This window comes from Cryptomeria japonica, chromosome 6 (assembly GCF_030272615.1).
Source record: "Cryptomeria japonica chromosome 6, Sugi_1.0, whole genome shotgun sequence".
Lineage (NCBI taxonomy): Eukaryota > Viridiplantae > Streptophyta > Pinopsida > Cupressales > Cupressaceae > Cryptomeria > Cryptomeria japonica.
In genome coordinates this window covers 417,665,058-417,684,142 of record NC_081410.1, presented here as the reverse complement: position 1 = coordinate 417,684,142, position 19,085 = coordinate 417,665,058, and the positions used below count along the sequence as shown (strand labels likewise).

The 19,085-nt window shown below is 35.6% G+C and overlaps 2 non-coding genes and 1 pseudogene across 2 annotated transcripts; 1 reads left to right on the top strand and 2 right to left on the bottom strand.

Moving 5' to 3' along the window:
- Window positions 1–12,497: 12,497 nt before the first annotated feature.
- Window positions 12,498–12,638, bottom strand: LOC131039520 (U1 spliceosomal RNA; annotated as a pseudogene).
- A 503-nt stretch (window positions 12,639–13,141) lies between these two features.
- On the top strand, window positions 13,142–13,214 carry TRNAA-AGC (transfer RNA alanine (anticodon AGC)). Its single transcript has one exon. It is a non-coding gene; the product is annotated as a tRNA-Ala (tRNA).
- Window positions 13,215–14,688: 1,474 nt separating this feature from the next.
- Window positions 14,689–14,770, bottom strand: TRNAS-GCU (transfer RNA serine (anticodon GCU)). The gene has a single exon. It is a non-coding gene; the product is annotated as a tRNA-Ser (tRNA).
- Window positions 14,771–19,085: the final 4,315 nt, after the last annotated feature.

The following is a 19,085-nucleotide window of genomic DNA, read 5'->3' as shown; positions in this document are numbered from 1 at the left end:
TTCAATATGGGGATAAGGTAACTAGGGAAGTAACTAAGTGTTTGCCGAGGGCAAGGGTACAATTTCCTGAGTTTGAAACAATGGTAGATCTCTATGTGGCACCACTATGATTATATGATGTAATTATTGCAATGAGTTGGTTAACAAATCATCAAGCTAATGTAGATTGCTATAACAAAGTTATTGAATGCTTGGATGATGGGGGGAAAAGGGTCAAAATTCAAGGAAAGTTTAACCCCATTAATATAGAAACCATATCAACCATGCAATTAAAGAAGGAAAGAAGAAGAGGAGGCTTAATCTATATGGTTGAAATTGATGAAGGAAAAGAGGAAAATACCCCAACCTTTGAAAATACCCCTTTCTTAAAAGAATTCAAGGATTTATTTCCAGAAGAATTACTCGGCTTACCCCCTAAAAGGAAGTGTGACTTTTCTATCGATGTACTACCAGGAGCTGAACTAGTATCAAGGGCACCTTACTGAATGAACACAATTGAATTACAAGAACTCAAAATGCAATTAGAGGAACTCTTAGCTAAGGGATTAATAAGGCCAAGTGTATCACCATGGGGAGCACCAGTCTTATTCGTTAAGAAGAAGGATGGAACCTTAAGACTATGCATTGACTATAGGATGTTGAACAAGGTCACAATAAAGAATAGGTATCCCTTACCTCGAATAGAGGATCTTTTTGACCAAATGAAAGGAGAAACAATTTTCTTGAAGATAGACCTCCAATCAGGATATCATCAACTCAGAATTAAGGAGGAGGACATTCCGAAGACAGCTTTCAGGACGAGATATGGGCATTATGAATTCACAGTAGTTCCTTTTGGTGTAACCAATGCCCCAGCTACATTTATGAACCTAATGAATAGTGTACTCGATGACTACTTGGACAAATTTGTTTTGGTATTTATAGATGACATATTGATTTACTCTAGGAATGAGGAGGAACATTTAGTACACCTACAAATTGTTTTGCAAAGGTTGAGGGAACATAAGTTATATGGGAAATTGTCAAAATGTGCCTTCTTCAAGGAAAAGATTCACTACCTTGGGCATATAATATCAAAGGAAGGAATAGAAGTTGATCCAGATAAGATAAAGGCAATAGAGGAATGGCTGATCCCTAAAAACGTTTCAGAGGTGAGAAGCTTTGGGGCTAGCAGGGTACTACCGGAGGTTTGTGGAAGGATTCTCTAAGATAGCAAACCCCATCACCTCATTACAGAGGAAGGGTAAAAGGTTTGTGTGGACAGAACAAAGTGATAAGGCATTCCAAATTTTGAAGGGGAAACTAACTTCAACACCGATTCTAAAAGTACCAGATCTGAATGGACACTTCACAGTCGTAACTGACACTTCTATTGAAGGTTTAGGAGGAGTACTTGTCCAAGATGAAGGGGTTGTAGCTTACGAATCTAGGAAGCTGAAGACTCATGAAGTTAATTATGCACCCCACAACTTAGAGTTAGCAGTGATTGTGCATGCCCTATAGAAATGGAGACACTTCTTACTAGGGAAGCCCTTTGAGTTAAAGTCAGATAACCAAGGACTAAAGTACATCTTTATCCAACCCCACTTAAATGCTAGACAAAGAAGGTGGTTAGAGTTTCTAAATGAATATGATTTTAAAATTGAATATATTAGGGGGAAGGAAAATAGGGTGGCAGATGCTTTACGTAGGAGGAGACACTTGATGACTATAGAAACATTCAAAACTTCTTTCAAAAGGCAAGTAATGGATGAGCAGGAACATGACTCATGGTATGAGCAAGTCAAATTGACTTTAGAATACGATCCAACCGATCCTAAGGTTGAAGGGTATACATTAGATGAAGAGGGGTTTCTTAGATACAATAATAGAATCTATATTCCTAATTCAGGAGACTTAAGGAAAGTAGTCTTGTCGGAGGCTCATAATGCCCCTTACTCAGGGCACCCCAGGGTTAACAAACTTTATGCATATCTAAAGAAGTTATACTTTTGGCAAGGGATGAAGAATGACATAGTCAAGTATGTGGCTAAATATTTGAAGTGTCAAAAAGTAAAGGCAGAACATAGACATCCAGCTGGATTATTACAGTTACATGATGTACCTCAACATAAGTGTCAAGTTATTAGCATGGATTTTGTGCAAGGGTTGCCCATGTCACCTTCTAGACACAATACAATAATGGTGGTAATTGACAAACTCACTAAGGTGGCGCACTTTATACCAAGGCATCTGATGGATGATGCACCTACCTTGGCAAGGTGCTTTGTTAAGGAAATACTTAGGTTGCATGGAATACCAGAGAAAATCATACCAGATAGAGATGCTAGATTCACTTCAAGGTTTTGGACAACTCTTCAATCAGCTCTGGGAACTCAATTAAATTTTAGCACTACGTACCATCCTGAAACCGACGGTCAAACAGAAAGGACAAATCAGATTTTGGAGGACCTACTTCGCATGTACCGCATGAACCAACAAAAGAAATGGGAAGATTTCCTACCTTTGGTAGAGTTTGCTTACAATAATACATATCAAACATCTTTGGGAATGGCACCTTTCGAAGCATTGTATGGTAGGTCATGTCAAACACCTTTGAGTTGGGATAGCCTTGAAGATAGAGTAATTGTTGGACCAGATATGTTGAAGGAAATGGAAAGGAAAACTAAGGAAATTAGGCAAAGATTGAAGGAAGCCTTAGATAGGCAGAAAAGTTATGAAGACAAGAACAAGACACCAAGGGAGTTTGAGGTGGGAGAGAAAGTCTTCCTAAGGGTTAGGCCACACAAGAGTTCCATAAGGTTTGGGAAAAAGACCAACCTTGCACCTCGTTATGTTGGACCTTTTGAAATATTGGAAATGATTAATCCTGTTGCATACTGGTTGGCCTTACCTCCCCAGTTGAGTTGAATCCATGATGTCTTCCATGTATCTCTTCTTAAAAAGTATGTACCTGATGAAAAACATATTTTGAATTGGGATGCTTTACAGGTCCAAGAAATAGGAGGAATAATGATAGAGCCATTCAAAATCTTGGAGAGACGTCAGTGCCAATTGCGCAACATAGAGGTTGATCAATGCAAAGTGCAATAGAACCAGTATGATGAAAAGAATGCCACATGGGAAGATACTAGGGAAATGCAACAATTGTTCCCTTTTTTGTTTTAAACTAACCATGGACTATAGACTCTTTTGGACACATTCCATAAGTGCATCGGGACGATGCACAAATTAAGGGGGGGAGGATGTCACAACCCTCCTTTATCACCTTTTGATTTGATACATTTTTATTATATTTTTGGTTGAGCTATTGAAAATGATTGAATAAATATTATAAAAGAATAAATAATGGACCCACACACACACTTGTAGAATATAATTCAAAAGGCATTATTTATTTTTATTTTTATTTCCCATTCTCAATTATGGCACATGTTGTAAGAGAAATTAGAAGCTTCTAGAGGAATCTTCAATACCTTGCATGTAACTCCCCCACTAGGTTTTTAATCAATTTTGCATGAGTCCAATATTGGAAAAGAATCTCATTCTTAATTAATTCCTCTAGATAATGGAATTAAGAGATTTTTTCTATATATTGTATGCAAGTTTTCATAAGAGGGAATTGATTATGTTTTGAAGAAAATTTTCCAAATTTCCTTGTTGTTAGTAGTAGGATCTTCCATGGTAGTTACATTTTGGTTGTAGGATTGTTATATTGTTCTTGAAGATTTCTCTCAAGTTGCAAGGAAGGATCTAAGAAGGATAGCTAGAAGATTGGAGATGATTCAACATCGAGCTTCGATAAGCCAGGTTCTCTTCTTTTGTCATCTCTCATTTACATATGAGAAAATAGTATTATCAAAAAAAAAGTATAGCTTCTAGATCTTCCTTTATATAATATATATATATATATATATATATATAATTTAGGCTGTAAATCTTTCTTCATTTAGGGATAAATATTGATAAAAGTACATTTCATATAATGCATGTAAAAGATAGCTTTATTATTTATCTAATTTTCTTTAAAAAAATATCAGATCTTGCTTTTGCTTTTCGAAAAAAAAAAGATTTCCTAGATCAATGCAAAAATCATATTTCCTTTATTTAATTTACTTTTTCTGAGAATAAACTCTTCTCTGTGTGATTAAATGATAATCACTTGTGTATGAATCTTGTTCCTTATTATTCTTCTCTTAAATTCATTTATGGAATGGCAATTTGAATGTAAATCTTATTTCTTAAATTAAATCTTACTTCCCTGTTAAAATAAAATAAAATCTCACCTTCATGTGAATACAAGTTTGATCATCTGTATAGGAAGTTATTTAAATATTTTTCCTGTGAGTAAAAACCCATTTCTCTCTCTCTCTGAATGTAGATTTGATCATAAATTTTAATTCCTTAATTAATTCATTCTCCTGTAAGAGCAGTCTTACTTCTCTGTGAACAGAAAATGTGTGGGAATAAAGTATAAACTTCGCTGTATTCATTATTCTCTGTGAAAATTAAGTATAAATCTCTGTAAATATTAGTTCCTGAAAATCTCTCAAGGAAAGCTTTGTTTATCTCAACATAAGGCCAAAATTGATGGATATGATCACTGTGAAAACAAAATTTAAGCATCTACCCATCTCTGTGATAATTTAGTTATCTGTACATTGCTAAAATAAATTTCTCTATTTTATTTCACCCCTGTGACTAAATTCTTATTCTCATCTTATAATAACATTCTTTTTGTGCATATATCTTTTATATATTTACCCCTCTTATATCATTAATAAACTGGAATGAAAGCTATATATATATATATATATTAATTTATGCAAAATATGGTAATAAATAATTAAGTTAAAGTAAATTGTAACGTCTTTATGCACGAAGGCGGCATGCAGGAAGTGGTGGTGTTATTACAACCATCGGGGAAGTGGTACCCTGCACTTCCCCTGCGGTCACTGTTACAGTAGTGGCCACAGGGGGAGTAGAGGGGCCCATGGTGTCCCCTCATCCCTGCAGGCCTACACCTGCAGGTCCGCAGGGGCGATGAGACCCGTGGCCCCCACCCCCCACTAACTATTAAAAACAAAATTTTGCTTATTTATTTAGATTTTTTTTTAATATATATATTGCAATTTGGGAATTGTTAATAATTGCTTTAGTTTAAATTTTAAGTTAGAAAATTAAAATTAGGAAAATTTATAAATAATTAGGATCATTGTGTAATAAATTTGTAATTTTAAATTAAGGTATATAATTGGAATCTCTCAATCCATTTGAGATTTATTGGGTTACTTGGTCGGCAAACTTTAGGTTCTTTTTAAACAATTAAGTCATATTATTATGATTTGATCCAAAATTGCCAAAAGTCTAAACTAATTGCTCATTTTGAACTAGTAACTTTATAATTAATTATTCTTGTGATAGAAGTAAACTTTGCTTAATTTTGCATGTAAATGACACTCTTTTTGCATCATACGAATTACTTATATATTAATTTGATGAGCAAGTTACATTTCCATCATCTTCATGCAAGTCACACGTTTTAATATGTGAGTTCATAATTGTCATTATCATGCAATTATATATTAAATAGTTTAGTTGCAGAAAAATGGTATTTTTACCAAATGGTACTTGAATGCCATCGAAGAAGTTGTTTCAATTAATTAAACTTTGCAATGTCTAATTATGTACATTCATGTCATGATTGTTTTCAAACATGATGATTTTTCATAAGCTTCTTAGTTAGAAAACTAAATGAAGGAAGTCGGAAAACCAAAACTTAGCAGCGTTCGGTATATACGGTGCCTCTGGGTCACGCTTACGGGTAATGCCATCGTGTTGAACTACATCACTTAACAACTAATAAAGTTGCATCAATGACGTCTGTGGCATCGTCCCTATAAATTGTCAGGGAGTAATAAGGGACACTTGGAAGTTAAAATCCAAGGGGCAGGTAATCCCCTTTGGATTGATAATCTAATAAGATAATCCTTAAATGATTTTTACATCCGCTAAGTTAAACCATAGTAAACCCCCTTAAGGTTGATTGAGTGAAATGCTTTTATGAAATTGATTTAATCTTGAAGAGTTGTTGAAGATTGACAATTTGGTCAAGGGTGACGCTCATGATAGGTATTAGGATCTAGTTGTTTTAGGCCACAAGCAATAGGCCATCTTGAGCCTTTGCTTAAGTGCTACCACCATGGGTAGCAACTGCAGAGAAACTGTCTGGGACATTGACCCTAGAAAGGGTTGCGTACCCACTAATTAGTTTACATCAAACCGTAGAGTAGAAAATAGAACTACATATTTTACGCCTTGATCTCGTGCCGAAACAGGTATGTAGGCAGTCTTGGGACGGAGTTGTCCCTAGTACTCAGGCATTCGTGGATGGGGTCTAGGTTTGGTAAGAAGAAGGATTGAGTAGAATCCTAATTTGAAAGATAAGTATAATAAAAAGGAAAAAGTAATTCAATGCATACTCGGAAGGAATCCCGTATGGATTTGCTTGACTTCCCGAGGCTTTAAGCCAAATTCCGAGGCAGAATTCAAGCTTGTATAATGTTATTTTAATTTCTCCTAAGGACGGCGACCTCGGTGCATTCCTATTAGAAGAGTGTAGTATTTAGTGAGTGACTCAGGACCCGAATGGTCCCGATGAGTCTAAGTCTCTGGCCAGAGCACCTCCTATCCCTATTGGATAGATGCCTACCTCGTATGGGTAGATGCCTATCCCGTATTGGATAGATGAAACCTCCTACTCCGTATGGACAGATGCCTAACCCGTATGGTTAGATGCTCATCCCGGATGGATGAATGTCTAATCCTAATGGATGGATGCCTAGAGTATGCGATTGAATCAAACACAAATGATTTAAGTAAACAAAAAAAAAAGTGGTCAAATTTTGTTGGGTTTATTAAAGTGGGTTATTACACTCATTCTCACCTCTTTGAGAAGATCAAACTTCATGTAATTTAGGCGACAAGAAGAGTGGTTTAGAATCTAGGATGGGTTAAGTCACACAATAGTCATCCTAAACCATGTGATCCTATGAAGTAACTACTACTTTCATATGTATAACCATATTAACATATGCCCACGAAACACCCTATGATCTTAGCAAGACAGTCACAACTCAACCATGAGCTTAGAATGTCCTTACCCGCATAGGAACAACCACAGTTTGGTCGATTAGCCGGAACTCACAAACAAACATGCATGGAGCTTTCTATGCTAATAATGTCTGCTTTAAACTAGTGTGGCGAGGGTAGATCAGCAATTACGAGAAAGTGTATCAGAAATTAAAGCTATGAGATTTCCACAATCCATCTTTTCATCCTGATGATGAATCACAGAGTGTGATTCGAAACGTTGATGGGGAAAAAATACACACAATCGAATCCAAAAAAATACATTAGAGTATTAGAAATTGTTATTATGACCATATCTACCAATTTACCAACGTGTTGACGTGTATTTTGTACACAATCATACACAGAATAAAATACCTAAAGGCATCTTATCCTCTCTTGAGAAAATAGTCTCTAACTGCTGAAGATTCGCGTAAAGGATCAGTTAGGTAGACTCCAAGGTTCTTTTAGTGGGGTCTCCACGTGTGGACAAGCTCCAGTGGTATGATGTGATTTGCTGGAATCACAAGGGGACTTACATTGAACTTCCGATCTGCTTTGCTGGACACAGGCTCTTACTAACTTAGATTAAAAAAAAATGGAAAAAGGATAAAGGCGAAGAGAGGATCTAATCCTAATACTAAGAATGTAGGAGCAATGACTTGACCTTTTGATGAAACTCTAACTAGATCTTGTTTTGACATCAATGGAACATCTACACAAGACTAGTGCGATCTTCTAAGGGAGCTTTATGATGTTCAAATCATCACCGCAGGCATAGATACCATCCAAGTTGATGCATATCAATGAAGAGGCGACAAATTGAAATTGAGCTTAAGCTGAACGATTCCAGTTGACTACGCAAGGCAAGTCTGCAATCAACAAACTGCTAGTAGTATGGATGTACGAATTCCACCATCAGTCAATCACATTCCCTCCATTCATTTAATCATCTACCATCTAAGATTGAAGACTCAACAAGAAACCATGCAAATTGCAAGAAAACGACATATTTCACCATTACTTCAATGAAAATGGAGTTTGTTTACAATCAATGGCAACAATTTCTTGCCTTGTCCTCCTATTCTACTCTAATTGCTATTCTATCAACTATATTCTAACTCTTCCAACTATTTACAACTCTCTCTAATCATCTAAAATTTTTTTTACAAAATGAAATGCCTGGGCTTATATAGTGCCCACAATACAATTTGATGGCTTAGATCAATTCAAGATCAATGGCCAAGATTTTACAATGAAAACCCTAATTAGGGTTTGTTACAACCATTACATAACATTTAATGCTTGACCAATGATAAAATTGTATTGCTTGGACACATGTCCCTTTTAGAAAAATCGACCAATGGATAGCCGAGGTAGGTACATCGGAGTTTGTGCCACCTTCCATGAGTTAAGTACATTGAATCTGGACATGCTGAGATGGACTTCACTGATTGGAGAAATGATGACTAGGACGCCACCTCATCTGACACTTGAAGCTTGCTAGATATTCAATTTGATGTCGTTGAGAGGCTATCTTTAATTAACTCTTGTTCTAACTCCTTTTGTCCTTGATGTGCAGGATGACGATGTACCTCGCCTTGGAACGCTGGATTGAAAGAGGTCGCCCATGTCTTGGCTTGATCGTCCTGGCGAAGACCGTCCTTGATCCGGCTTGATTTTCCTTGATGAGACCTCCATTTGATGCCTACACAACATTTCAAAATTAGTACCATGATTTTGCAATACATAACATAAATTAGAGAGCAATTTTTTAGGAAACTTAATGATAAGTCCTTTATTAATCATTTCCTAAAAAACGATTGAGCTAAGGAAAAACAAAATTTCAAAATTAAGGCAATGACAATCAAAATTTGAAATTAAAACAAGAGATCTTGCCATACCTTACTTGAGAGTTTAACTCTAAAATGCAAAATGAATACAATTGCCTAGGCAAAATTGACGTAAGATGGTCATCAACGTGATTCTTCTTCAAAAAGACAACTTCGCCACCTTTGATATGTCCTTGGCAAGTGATTTCCTCTTCAAGTTAGCAATTTCGCCATCTTTGATATGTCTTTGACGTCCTAGGCAACTTCGCTCAAATAGAAACTTCAAGTTCGCCTCTCCTTTGGATAGTAGTTTCGCACCACCTTTGATTGAATTCGCTCCTCTTCTTGAATGATAATTTCGCCCTTCCTTTGTATGAAATTCGCTCCTCTTTTGCCTTCTCCAAGTTGCATATGAGAGATGATAAATGATGATGTGAAAATGAAATAAACACCTTCCTTTATAGGCGCTCACCTTCATATTGACCTTAGGCCGACTTGATAATTAATAAGGCAAATTAAACGATTTTTTAATAAATAATAAAGGCCGACCTTGACAAAATAAACCCAAGCGCTCCCTTTTGATTTTTATTAAATTAATAATTAATTATTAAATGCCTTTATTTTTAATTAATAAATTTCGATTTTTTACAAAGGCAAAAAATAATTAATAAATACATACCATGCGCTATTTAAATGCTTTTAATTAAATATCGATTTTTTTCTAGCATTTAAATAAATTTAAAAAATGTTTGTTTAGCGCCCAAAAATGAAAAAGTGGGAAGATACGTACCTCATCGCCCTGGTCCCTGACTGAGGGACAGGAGCGATTTTGCTCTTGTGGGCCTCATTTCACTTCATCACCTTCGAAAATTATATTCAACGGATTCGCAATGCCTCCTTTCATTCATTCATGCCTTGAGATCGGTTGAAATTTGGCGAGAAAATCATCTACAACAAAAATCGCTCTGGTCCCTTCCTGAGGGACAGGAGCGAACTTAAGCATTTTGGTCCTTTGTTGACGTTTGATAATCTTCAATTTGTCTTCAACGGGTTCGATTGACCTCCTTTCTTGCCTTCGAACATAAAATTTGCTTGATCTTTGCCCAGATCGTACCTTATGAAGAACTTCGCTCTGGTCCTTCAGTGAGGGACAGGAGCGAATTTGACCCTCTAGGCAAAACTTCATCATTTCATTGTTTTTGATCAAGTCTGGATGTTCTATCATGCTCATTTCGTCCTTCACCATGCCTTTGATGTCTCGATTCGTCCAAACAAGGTCAGGAATGGCTCAACTAAGCATTTTCGCTCTGGACCCTTGGTGAGGGACACGAGCGATTCGCCTTGGTCCCTTGGAGAGGGACACGAGCGCATTTCGCTCTGGACCCTTGGAGAAGGACACGAGCGAAATTTGACTTTTCGCACTCTCGATCAGGACAATTTTAATGGAATATAACATTTAAGTATAAGTGACATTTCCTTCTATGTTTCTTCTTTCTTATACTTTAAGTTATATTCCATATATACTTTCAGGATGTTTGAGAGTGGTTTCAGACCTCCAGGAGTTATATTGCAAAATCTAGTTTTTGGAGGTTTTTTCAGTTTCCAGACTTAGTCAAATTTCAGGGTCAGGACATTCCAGACTTAGCCAAATTTCAGGATCAGGACCTCACTCAAGCCGGACTTGGTTATCCATGTGATCTCCCCGACAGCACTTCAAGTTATATTCATTTGATAAAATGTACCTCTTTGGACCTTTTCACATCGTCAAGACGTTAAAATCTTGCAAGGACAAAGCAAAATTGGATTTGTAGCTCCGGTCCTTCACTGAGGGACAGGAGCGATTTAGGCAATTAGCACTGTTATGGACGTCCCAAAAATCTTCAATTTATATTCAACGCATTTATCTCATGTTTTTCCTTGTTTTTGAACGTAAACTTGCCTTGACCTTTGTCTGGATTTTGCATAATGAAGGAAATCGCTCTGGTCCCTGGGAGGGGGACGAGAGCTACAAGGTACCTCGCCCTGGTCCCTTGGAGAGGGACAGGAGCGATTTGGTCAATATAGGTCATTCTCCTTCGTTTTTGCACCTCAAATTATATTCATTTGGCAAAGCATCTTCCTTTGGACGTCCTCAAATCATTAAGTCATCAAAATCTTGCAAGGACGAGGCGAAATTGAATTTGTAGCTCCGGTCCTTCACTGAGGGACAGGAGCGATCTTTCCTCTGGAGGCATTTCTGTGCTCATGAAAATCTTCAATTTATATTCAATGGAAAGATCTCGTCGTTCTCCATTATTTCAAACGTAAAATTTGTCTGGACTCTGCAGGGACGATGAGATATTTGAAATTGAGCTCCCGTCCTTCACTGAGGGACAGGAGCGATTTTGCTCCTACAGGCCAAAATAACAAGATTTTTCACATTTTAACACTTCACGAGGCGAAAACAAATCAATTCCAATGCCCAGGATCAAAATTCAAAAAAGTCAAAATTTGGTCAAAAATATTCAATTGGACAAAAATTCACATTTCGTCTTCAACACTTAGACAAATTTAAGCTCTGCATCAACATTCCAATTGAAAATTAGACCATTCTGGCAAATTCATTGCATTCAAAATTTGCATTCTAGAAAAGGAAATTCAAAAAGCTCTCAAAACCGACTGGATTTTGGTCCGAAAAGACGATAATTAGAACCCTAAGGCTTGACCCTAAATCCAGACGACTGACTGACTAACAAAACCCTAAAAAAAACAAAGCGAAAACGAACAAAACGAGCAAAAAAACATGGGTCCCCATTTGCAATGGGGCGATGTGTGAAAACGTCACAACACAACGTCAGGCCATTCTACAGTTGCACCCATTAATAGACTATATTCCCATTATAATTACAACATTAGAGGATATCTTAACTACAAATTGGAAAGAGAGTGACGAAAGTAGAAAATCTAACTTGGCATTAGTTTTGGGTGGGGCTCACAAATTATGACGTGCACTCACACTACCAATAATAACACTTGTCACGAACACGACAAATACCATGGAGAGGAGAGGATTAATGTAGCTCTGCTACACACACACCCATTAAACAAAATCATCCTGCACCTACTCCACACAAAACGACCTCATCAATCGGCCAAGTGCACAATATTGTCTTCCTAAAACTCCCAAAAGCTATTTCTCTCCCTTCTCCCTTCTCCCGAGCTCTCCTTTTCTATTCATCATTAACTCAAGCCCACTTAAAGAGCACTACCAAAAGAACATTGATTGACACTTCAACGTTTAGACAATTTCTTCATCATATTTTCATAGTAAATAAAAAAAATGCTAACACCACACAATTTCTTCATCATATTGACATATTAAATCAAAAGAAGCTAACATCATTTAAGTATGAGATCATCCTTCGTAGGATATGATGAGGAATACGTATCAAAACCAAAAGCCCGTATCTGCTACAAATTGTAAAGACAGCTAGGAAGCTAAAAAACAATCAAAAGCCCATATCTGCTACAAATTGTAATTAGTTTTGTGTGGGGGCCGTGTTCTGCCACAAATTATGAGGTGCATTCTCCACATTGAGAGATGCCAGATTAAGCCCCCTTCTTAAGTGCAATGAAGGTGCTCTCTCTAGGACATCGGCCTTCCTGATCACCGATTGACCCCGCCCAGGTAAGTATACTTAGATTAATTACTCCCCTCGTACTTGTACTCTCTGTTCTCCGTTTGTTTTCTTCTTCTCTCACATGTGGGATCATTATTACCATATTTATCTGCCTCCTAATCATATAAACAAACGCTTTTGCCAGCCCTTCTTCACCATGTAAACTGATTTTCTGCTCCCAAGCTATAAGTAACAACACTTGTTAGCACCAAGGCAAATCCCATCAAGAGAGGATGATCTATTATGCGCTTGTTAAAGTCTACAGGGTGTCTACAGGTAAGCAATAAGAGAGAAAACAGGACAGACTCTCCTCCATTATAAGTATGTTGGTTGTGTTAATTGTGTATGTGTCTTCATGATATCCCATTTCACATTTTCTGGAAGGAAGTATTATATTGATGCGGCTCGTCAAGTATTGACTAGTGATGTGGCATGTGGGTTCTGCTTGTTTCTGTATTTATTTTGTAGCACTGATGAGTTTTAGTAAAGAAATCTCAGATAATGGCAAAAACATCGATTGGGGATGTAGCTCAGATGGTAGAGCGCTCGCTTAGCATGCGAGAGGTACGGGGATCGATACCCCGCATCTCCATTTACATTAACATTTTGATATCAGTGGAACATTGTGAACACCACACTTAATATGGAAACCTGTGCTCTAAATCTCAAATAATATGTACGAAGGAACCTTTTTGCATTTCTTTTAGGTCAATTATTTTAACACATCAGCTACATTCCTTTTAGGTCAATTCTTTTAACACATCAGCTACTCTTTTGCATTCCTTGTAATTCAAACCTAAAACAAACTAAGGTAATGACACATAAAGCTACATTAGCTTAAATTGACACAATTAAATGGTGAATGTCACATGGTTAGAATGCATTAGAGTTGATGGTGCTTTCCTTTAGCTCCCTTTCAAGTTGTCAATTATTTTTTTGCAAAGAAGAATTGGTCCATACATAAATTCATTCAATCAATCAAGAGGAACAACCTTTACTTCTGATTGATCAAAGAAGTTAATGATCGCTCATAATGTCTTACAGTTACAAAATCAATAATTTTTTTTGATAAACTATTTTATTTTAGTAGAAATTTGTTTAAGTTCAAACTTCATAGAGTTCAAGCTATTAAATTAGATTCATCATGAGACTCTTTCTTTCCCTTATTTTCTTTGTAGTCTCTTTTTAAGTGGCCAAAATTTTCATTGCTTGTCCACTTAGCAAAAGATCTAGATCTCCCTCTAAATTTAGACATTCTATTGTTTTTCTTATTCTTGTCCTTGTTTGTTGATCTAACCCTAATGATTAAAACATATTTGATGAAATCCAAATCCAAATCGAAAGTTTTTTGTTTGAACTCTAAGAGTAAAGAACCCATCAACTCTTCGGGCATAAGCTTTGTGATGATAGTATTGATTGCCATCACCAAGCTACCCCACAAATACGAAAGAAAATACAATAGTGTAATACACTACTCATCATCCACTTTCATACCTATGAATTATAATTGGATCACAATGATGTTGAATGTGTTCAGACCCTTTACAATGGAAACTCCACGACTCGTCCTCAAAGAGTAAAAAGCTTCGTCCATAGAAAAATCATATTTACTAAGGACTTAGTCTGATATAGATGTCAATAAACTCAATTACCACAATTTCAATAAACTCAATTATCACAATCTCATTCAAATGCAATATTGCTTTGAAGATATTCAACTTACAATAATATTAATTGATCTAAGATTGACTCTTTTTAACAATTATATTCTTACAAGATAATAATTGCTAAATCTATATTAAATTAAATTAATTTTGAAAAACTTAAATTAAATTAATTTAATATTATAGATTGAATGATAAAATTATACTTATGCCTCTTCAATTTGACCTTTGTTATTATGTCTTCTTATGTTATCATGTTACAACATGCCTTCATATTCATAAGTTCAAAGTTTAAGCACAATATCACAAGATTCTCAAATGAAATGTCTTATGGATGAACGTAACTCTGCTGCATTAAAATAAATTAAAAAATTTGCAGTCTCGCTGACACAAAATTCACTGCGTCGCCTGAGAGATTCGAACTCTCGCGGGGAAACCCCATGTACTTAGCAGGCACACGCCTTAACCACTCGGCCAAAGCGACGTTCATGTATTTTGATTTGCCTTAATTATTACAATTCTAAATTTATCCAACCCAAATTGTTGCCCTATAAGAATATCAGCATTTGTCATCATTAACGGTAAAATCCTTTGTATATGTCGCCCTGTTCATTTATCTTTTTTTATGCAAAGCTTTGTGGCTTCTCCGAGTGATTGTTCTACACATTATAATTAAGCTCTATGGCATATGCATTTTTGAATAGCTAAGAAATTATTTATGTAGCATAATGAGTAATTTCCATTAACAAACACGTGTAAAGATGAAGAGAGTATATTTAATATGTTTAAAGTAGAAGTGCATATGTTTTCTACATTAATCCATGAGAGGAGGTATGCACAAAACTTATATTGATCATATAGTTACAAGGAAATAAACACAAAAAAAATGATCATCACATATTAATTTATACAGGAAAACTTTTTAGGAAATAGTTGCTGCATTTGTTCTTCCTAGTGGTGGGAGGTCCTCTATTTTGGATCCTTCTTCTTTGCAAAGGACTGCTGCTAGGGTTGAGGAGTGATGGATTACCGTTAAAAGTAAGAAATCTAATTCGTCCCAAGCCTCTTTTGATATGACTCTTCGATCTCACAAGTGTAGATCAAATACTTGACTAGTCCTGGTTGGGTTGGGGCTGCTTGTTGGTCTTTGTTACAACCAGTTGGTTCTTGTTGGGGGTCCTTCTTGGGTTGTCCCCCATCTTTTGTCTAGTTTCATCGTGTCTCTCTTGTGTTCTATTTAATTGAGTGGACTTTCTGGCTTATCTTAAGGTTCGGGTTTCAGGTCCCCCCAAAGCCTGTTTTGTATAGGGTTTCAGGTCCTTTCAAAACTTGTTTTCCCTTAATAAAAAACATAAGAATTGTTCAGTAATCAATGATTACAATAAACATGTAGAATTTAGCCTTTATAAGAGTATTATCCATAAGAGATATCGAGCAATACTAGCAACATAACAATGCTTATAAAACTCACTATATCATCCCCTAGCTCCCATGTGAATATTAATATACACATCAAAAAGGTAGATTTACAATACCATGGGTCAAGAAGATAAAGTAAAAAACACTTTAAAAATGACTAGAAAAAACTATTTTTGGGGGGCATTACTTCCCTACCTCTTATGGAAGAGCCTTCAACTCCATATGGGGTCTTATATGAGCTCACTTGTCATGAACAATATACATTACACATAGTATTGCAAGGTTGAGAGACCTTGCAAGAAGGGAAGTGCAAGAAGTTGAGTCCACTTTTCATATAAGTACTGCAACTTAAGAATTTGCCACAAAAAATGCATACGCATTTCATGAAAAATGCATATTTATTTAGGAATAAAAGCTTAAACCTAAATGGTTACTCATTTTTAATAGGTATTCATTTAATTTTGAGCATCCATTACTAAATGGGTACCCATCATAAATGTATATGCATTTAGGAATGAGTACCCATTCTGAAAATATTTTTTTTTTTTCTTTCTTGTGAGCTCATTTTTATTTCTTCTAATGGTGGGAGTGAAGGAAATTGGGAGCTCAAGATGCATAACACATTGTGAACACATTGAGCAACTTCAACTAGGCATCCATGTCATATCTCGCTTAAATTAGTTCTAATACTAAATTATATGAGTGATTGTGATGGTAACTAATTATGCAAGTGCAACAAGAACCATTAATAGACTCTTAGGTTAGAAATAGTATCATCAAGAAGAAGGTTATAGGTGGTAAATGTAACCTGTCATGATGGAATCAACACACGCTCACTTAGACTCATGTAGTTAGATTGCAATGTGTGTGATTAAGATTACAAATTATGAGTTTCCTATATTTGAAATTATTGTATTATTTTATGACTAGATTATGGATATGATTGGGATTGTGTTTTGAGGAAGATAAAGTTTAGATGCCTTGCTTATATTTTTCCTTTAGAAATGATTTTGTGTTTCATAAAGAAAGCATCATTGATACCATGTTTAGTATCGTATATCCAAATTGGTTGAAATCCTCGACCAATAGTGATGATTGAATTGTAAAACTCACCATTAGATAGGTGTATACATTCTTATACATATAATTATATGAGAATATAGTCTTTTTATATACATATAGGCTAATTATATAATTTGGAGAGCTCTTATTAATATTGATTCATGAGCCAAACATAGCACAAGAGTTTGCTACTTTCGATATGTAGTTGTATTAAGACATTCCATCCAAAATGAGCCCAAACTAAATGGGATTGACATAAGAATACAAATATCACCATTATAATTATATATACATACATATATGATTATGTGTGTGTATTACCTAAAATGGTTCAAATTTCTGGTCAAACATATTGTTTGGAGCCGTATACATGTGCTATAAGCTCTATGAAATATACCCCATACTCTATGAAATAAATTTGCACCTTACACTTTTTAAAATAAATTTGCATCTTAAATGGGTGTATATATAAAAATATGTGTTTTTGGTATGCACATATAAACATATGTGTATATCAATATAGGAAAAGGGTTAAAATTGTCATCTTCTAGGCACAATAAGTTTCAATCCAAAATCCTTATATTGAAACAAAATAACTTAAACCGAAAAATAAAATATAAACTTAAATCATTTCCCCCCATAAGATGCCAATGTTTTTGTAGCATCGTGCATTGTAACCTTGTACAATTCACATCACATTTGTGTGCCCCTACTTTAGTGCACCCCATCCTAGTTCTGTCCTAGGTCCATTTTGGCCCTTTTTACCCTAAATTTGATGTCACTTGGCTACATGACCAAGTGGACCCTACATGACCAAGTGGACCCCATCTTAGGATTGTACCCTCCCGATTGCCTGCTTGTTTGTCATGTTTTATGAGGACAAGGGTGTTTGGGACACCCCTATCTAGACTAGGGCACCTGAGCCATCATGGTCCTCCTTAAATATGCCCTAATTCAAATGGGCCGGTGCACTTTCTCTCACCAATGGTTTTTGGTCACGATGCCTCAATTTGACCATTGGAGGTGACCATTCTTCCTATTTATTTTCATCTAAGAAGCTAAGAAATCTAACCCTTTAAGACATCCATCCATCCATCAATCATTTTTCATCAAGTATTCTCAAGCATTCAAGGTAGTATTTTATCCCAGCATATTCTTCAAGCATCATGAAGCAAATCACATCAATTTTCATTCAAGCATATGTTTGTGTTTGAGTTTTCTAGGCGTTGTCATGTTATTGCGTCAACACTTGTGATCAAATCTAAAGGGCATTACATCATTATCCTCTATCAATAATTGCAAATCTAAGGTATATCATTAAACATTTACTTCAAATTTCCATTTCATATTTTAATTTAGTTCAAGGTTAATTCCTAAATCAGGGTTTGACCTAGGCAAACCTCCATCAACAAACAAATTTACATCATTATGTGTGTGGAAAATTGACCTAGGAGCAACGAGCGAAGAATTCGGTAGAGTGGATGATGACAATGAAATCCAACTTTTGAAGGTGTGAAAAGAGAAGGATCAGGTTTCCCCACACTACTTGGTCTCAGGAATTTTTGATGAGCTTCCAACAAGAGATTTTGTCTATCATTCTAATTTGAAAATGATTCAATTTGTTTACATCCTACACCTGGAGGACTAGGTCGCCCCACACCTCTTGGTCCCGACAATTCTACCCAAAGTTTTTGTCATAGGTTATGATCTATTTCCCATCCTCATATTCAACTTTACAACTACACATGGAATTTGAAACTTATTGTTACTGCTATTTTATGTCAAATTATCACAGTTTGTCCTAGATCTAACATTACAATTGAAACCTAATTCAAATACAATTTCAACTCAAACAAGGAGGATTAATTTGATTCGTATTCAGTTATTTTAGGGTTGGATCAATCAAATTTAATCCCCCTTAATGTAATATGGTCCCATTAAATTCTTGGCTTTATTAATCTAATTTTTGAATTCCTAATTTCACCACCTTACATTTCAGTGAACCCGACGTATGTCATGCTTAATTTTTATTTTCATTTTTAGATCTAATTTGAATGCTTTTATATATTTCTAAATTCGTATTTTCAGATTTGATCATTCATAATGGAATTCACAAAATCTGATTGGTTTGTTATTTCACATGTGATAATATTAATTAGTAGTTATATTTACCAAAATCATGTGTTGGATAATAACCTTTTTCACTTCATGTTGCTTGCATTTTTCTATACCACTTTCACATATTGCATTTTAAGAGTTTCAAAAATGTTTCCCTCTTATGAATCAGTTCAAAGATTTTATCCATATTTCATGTGGTT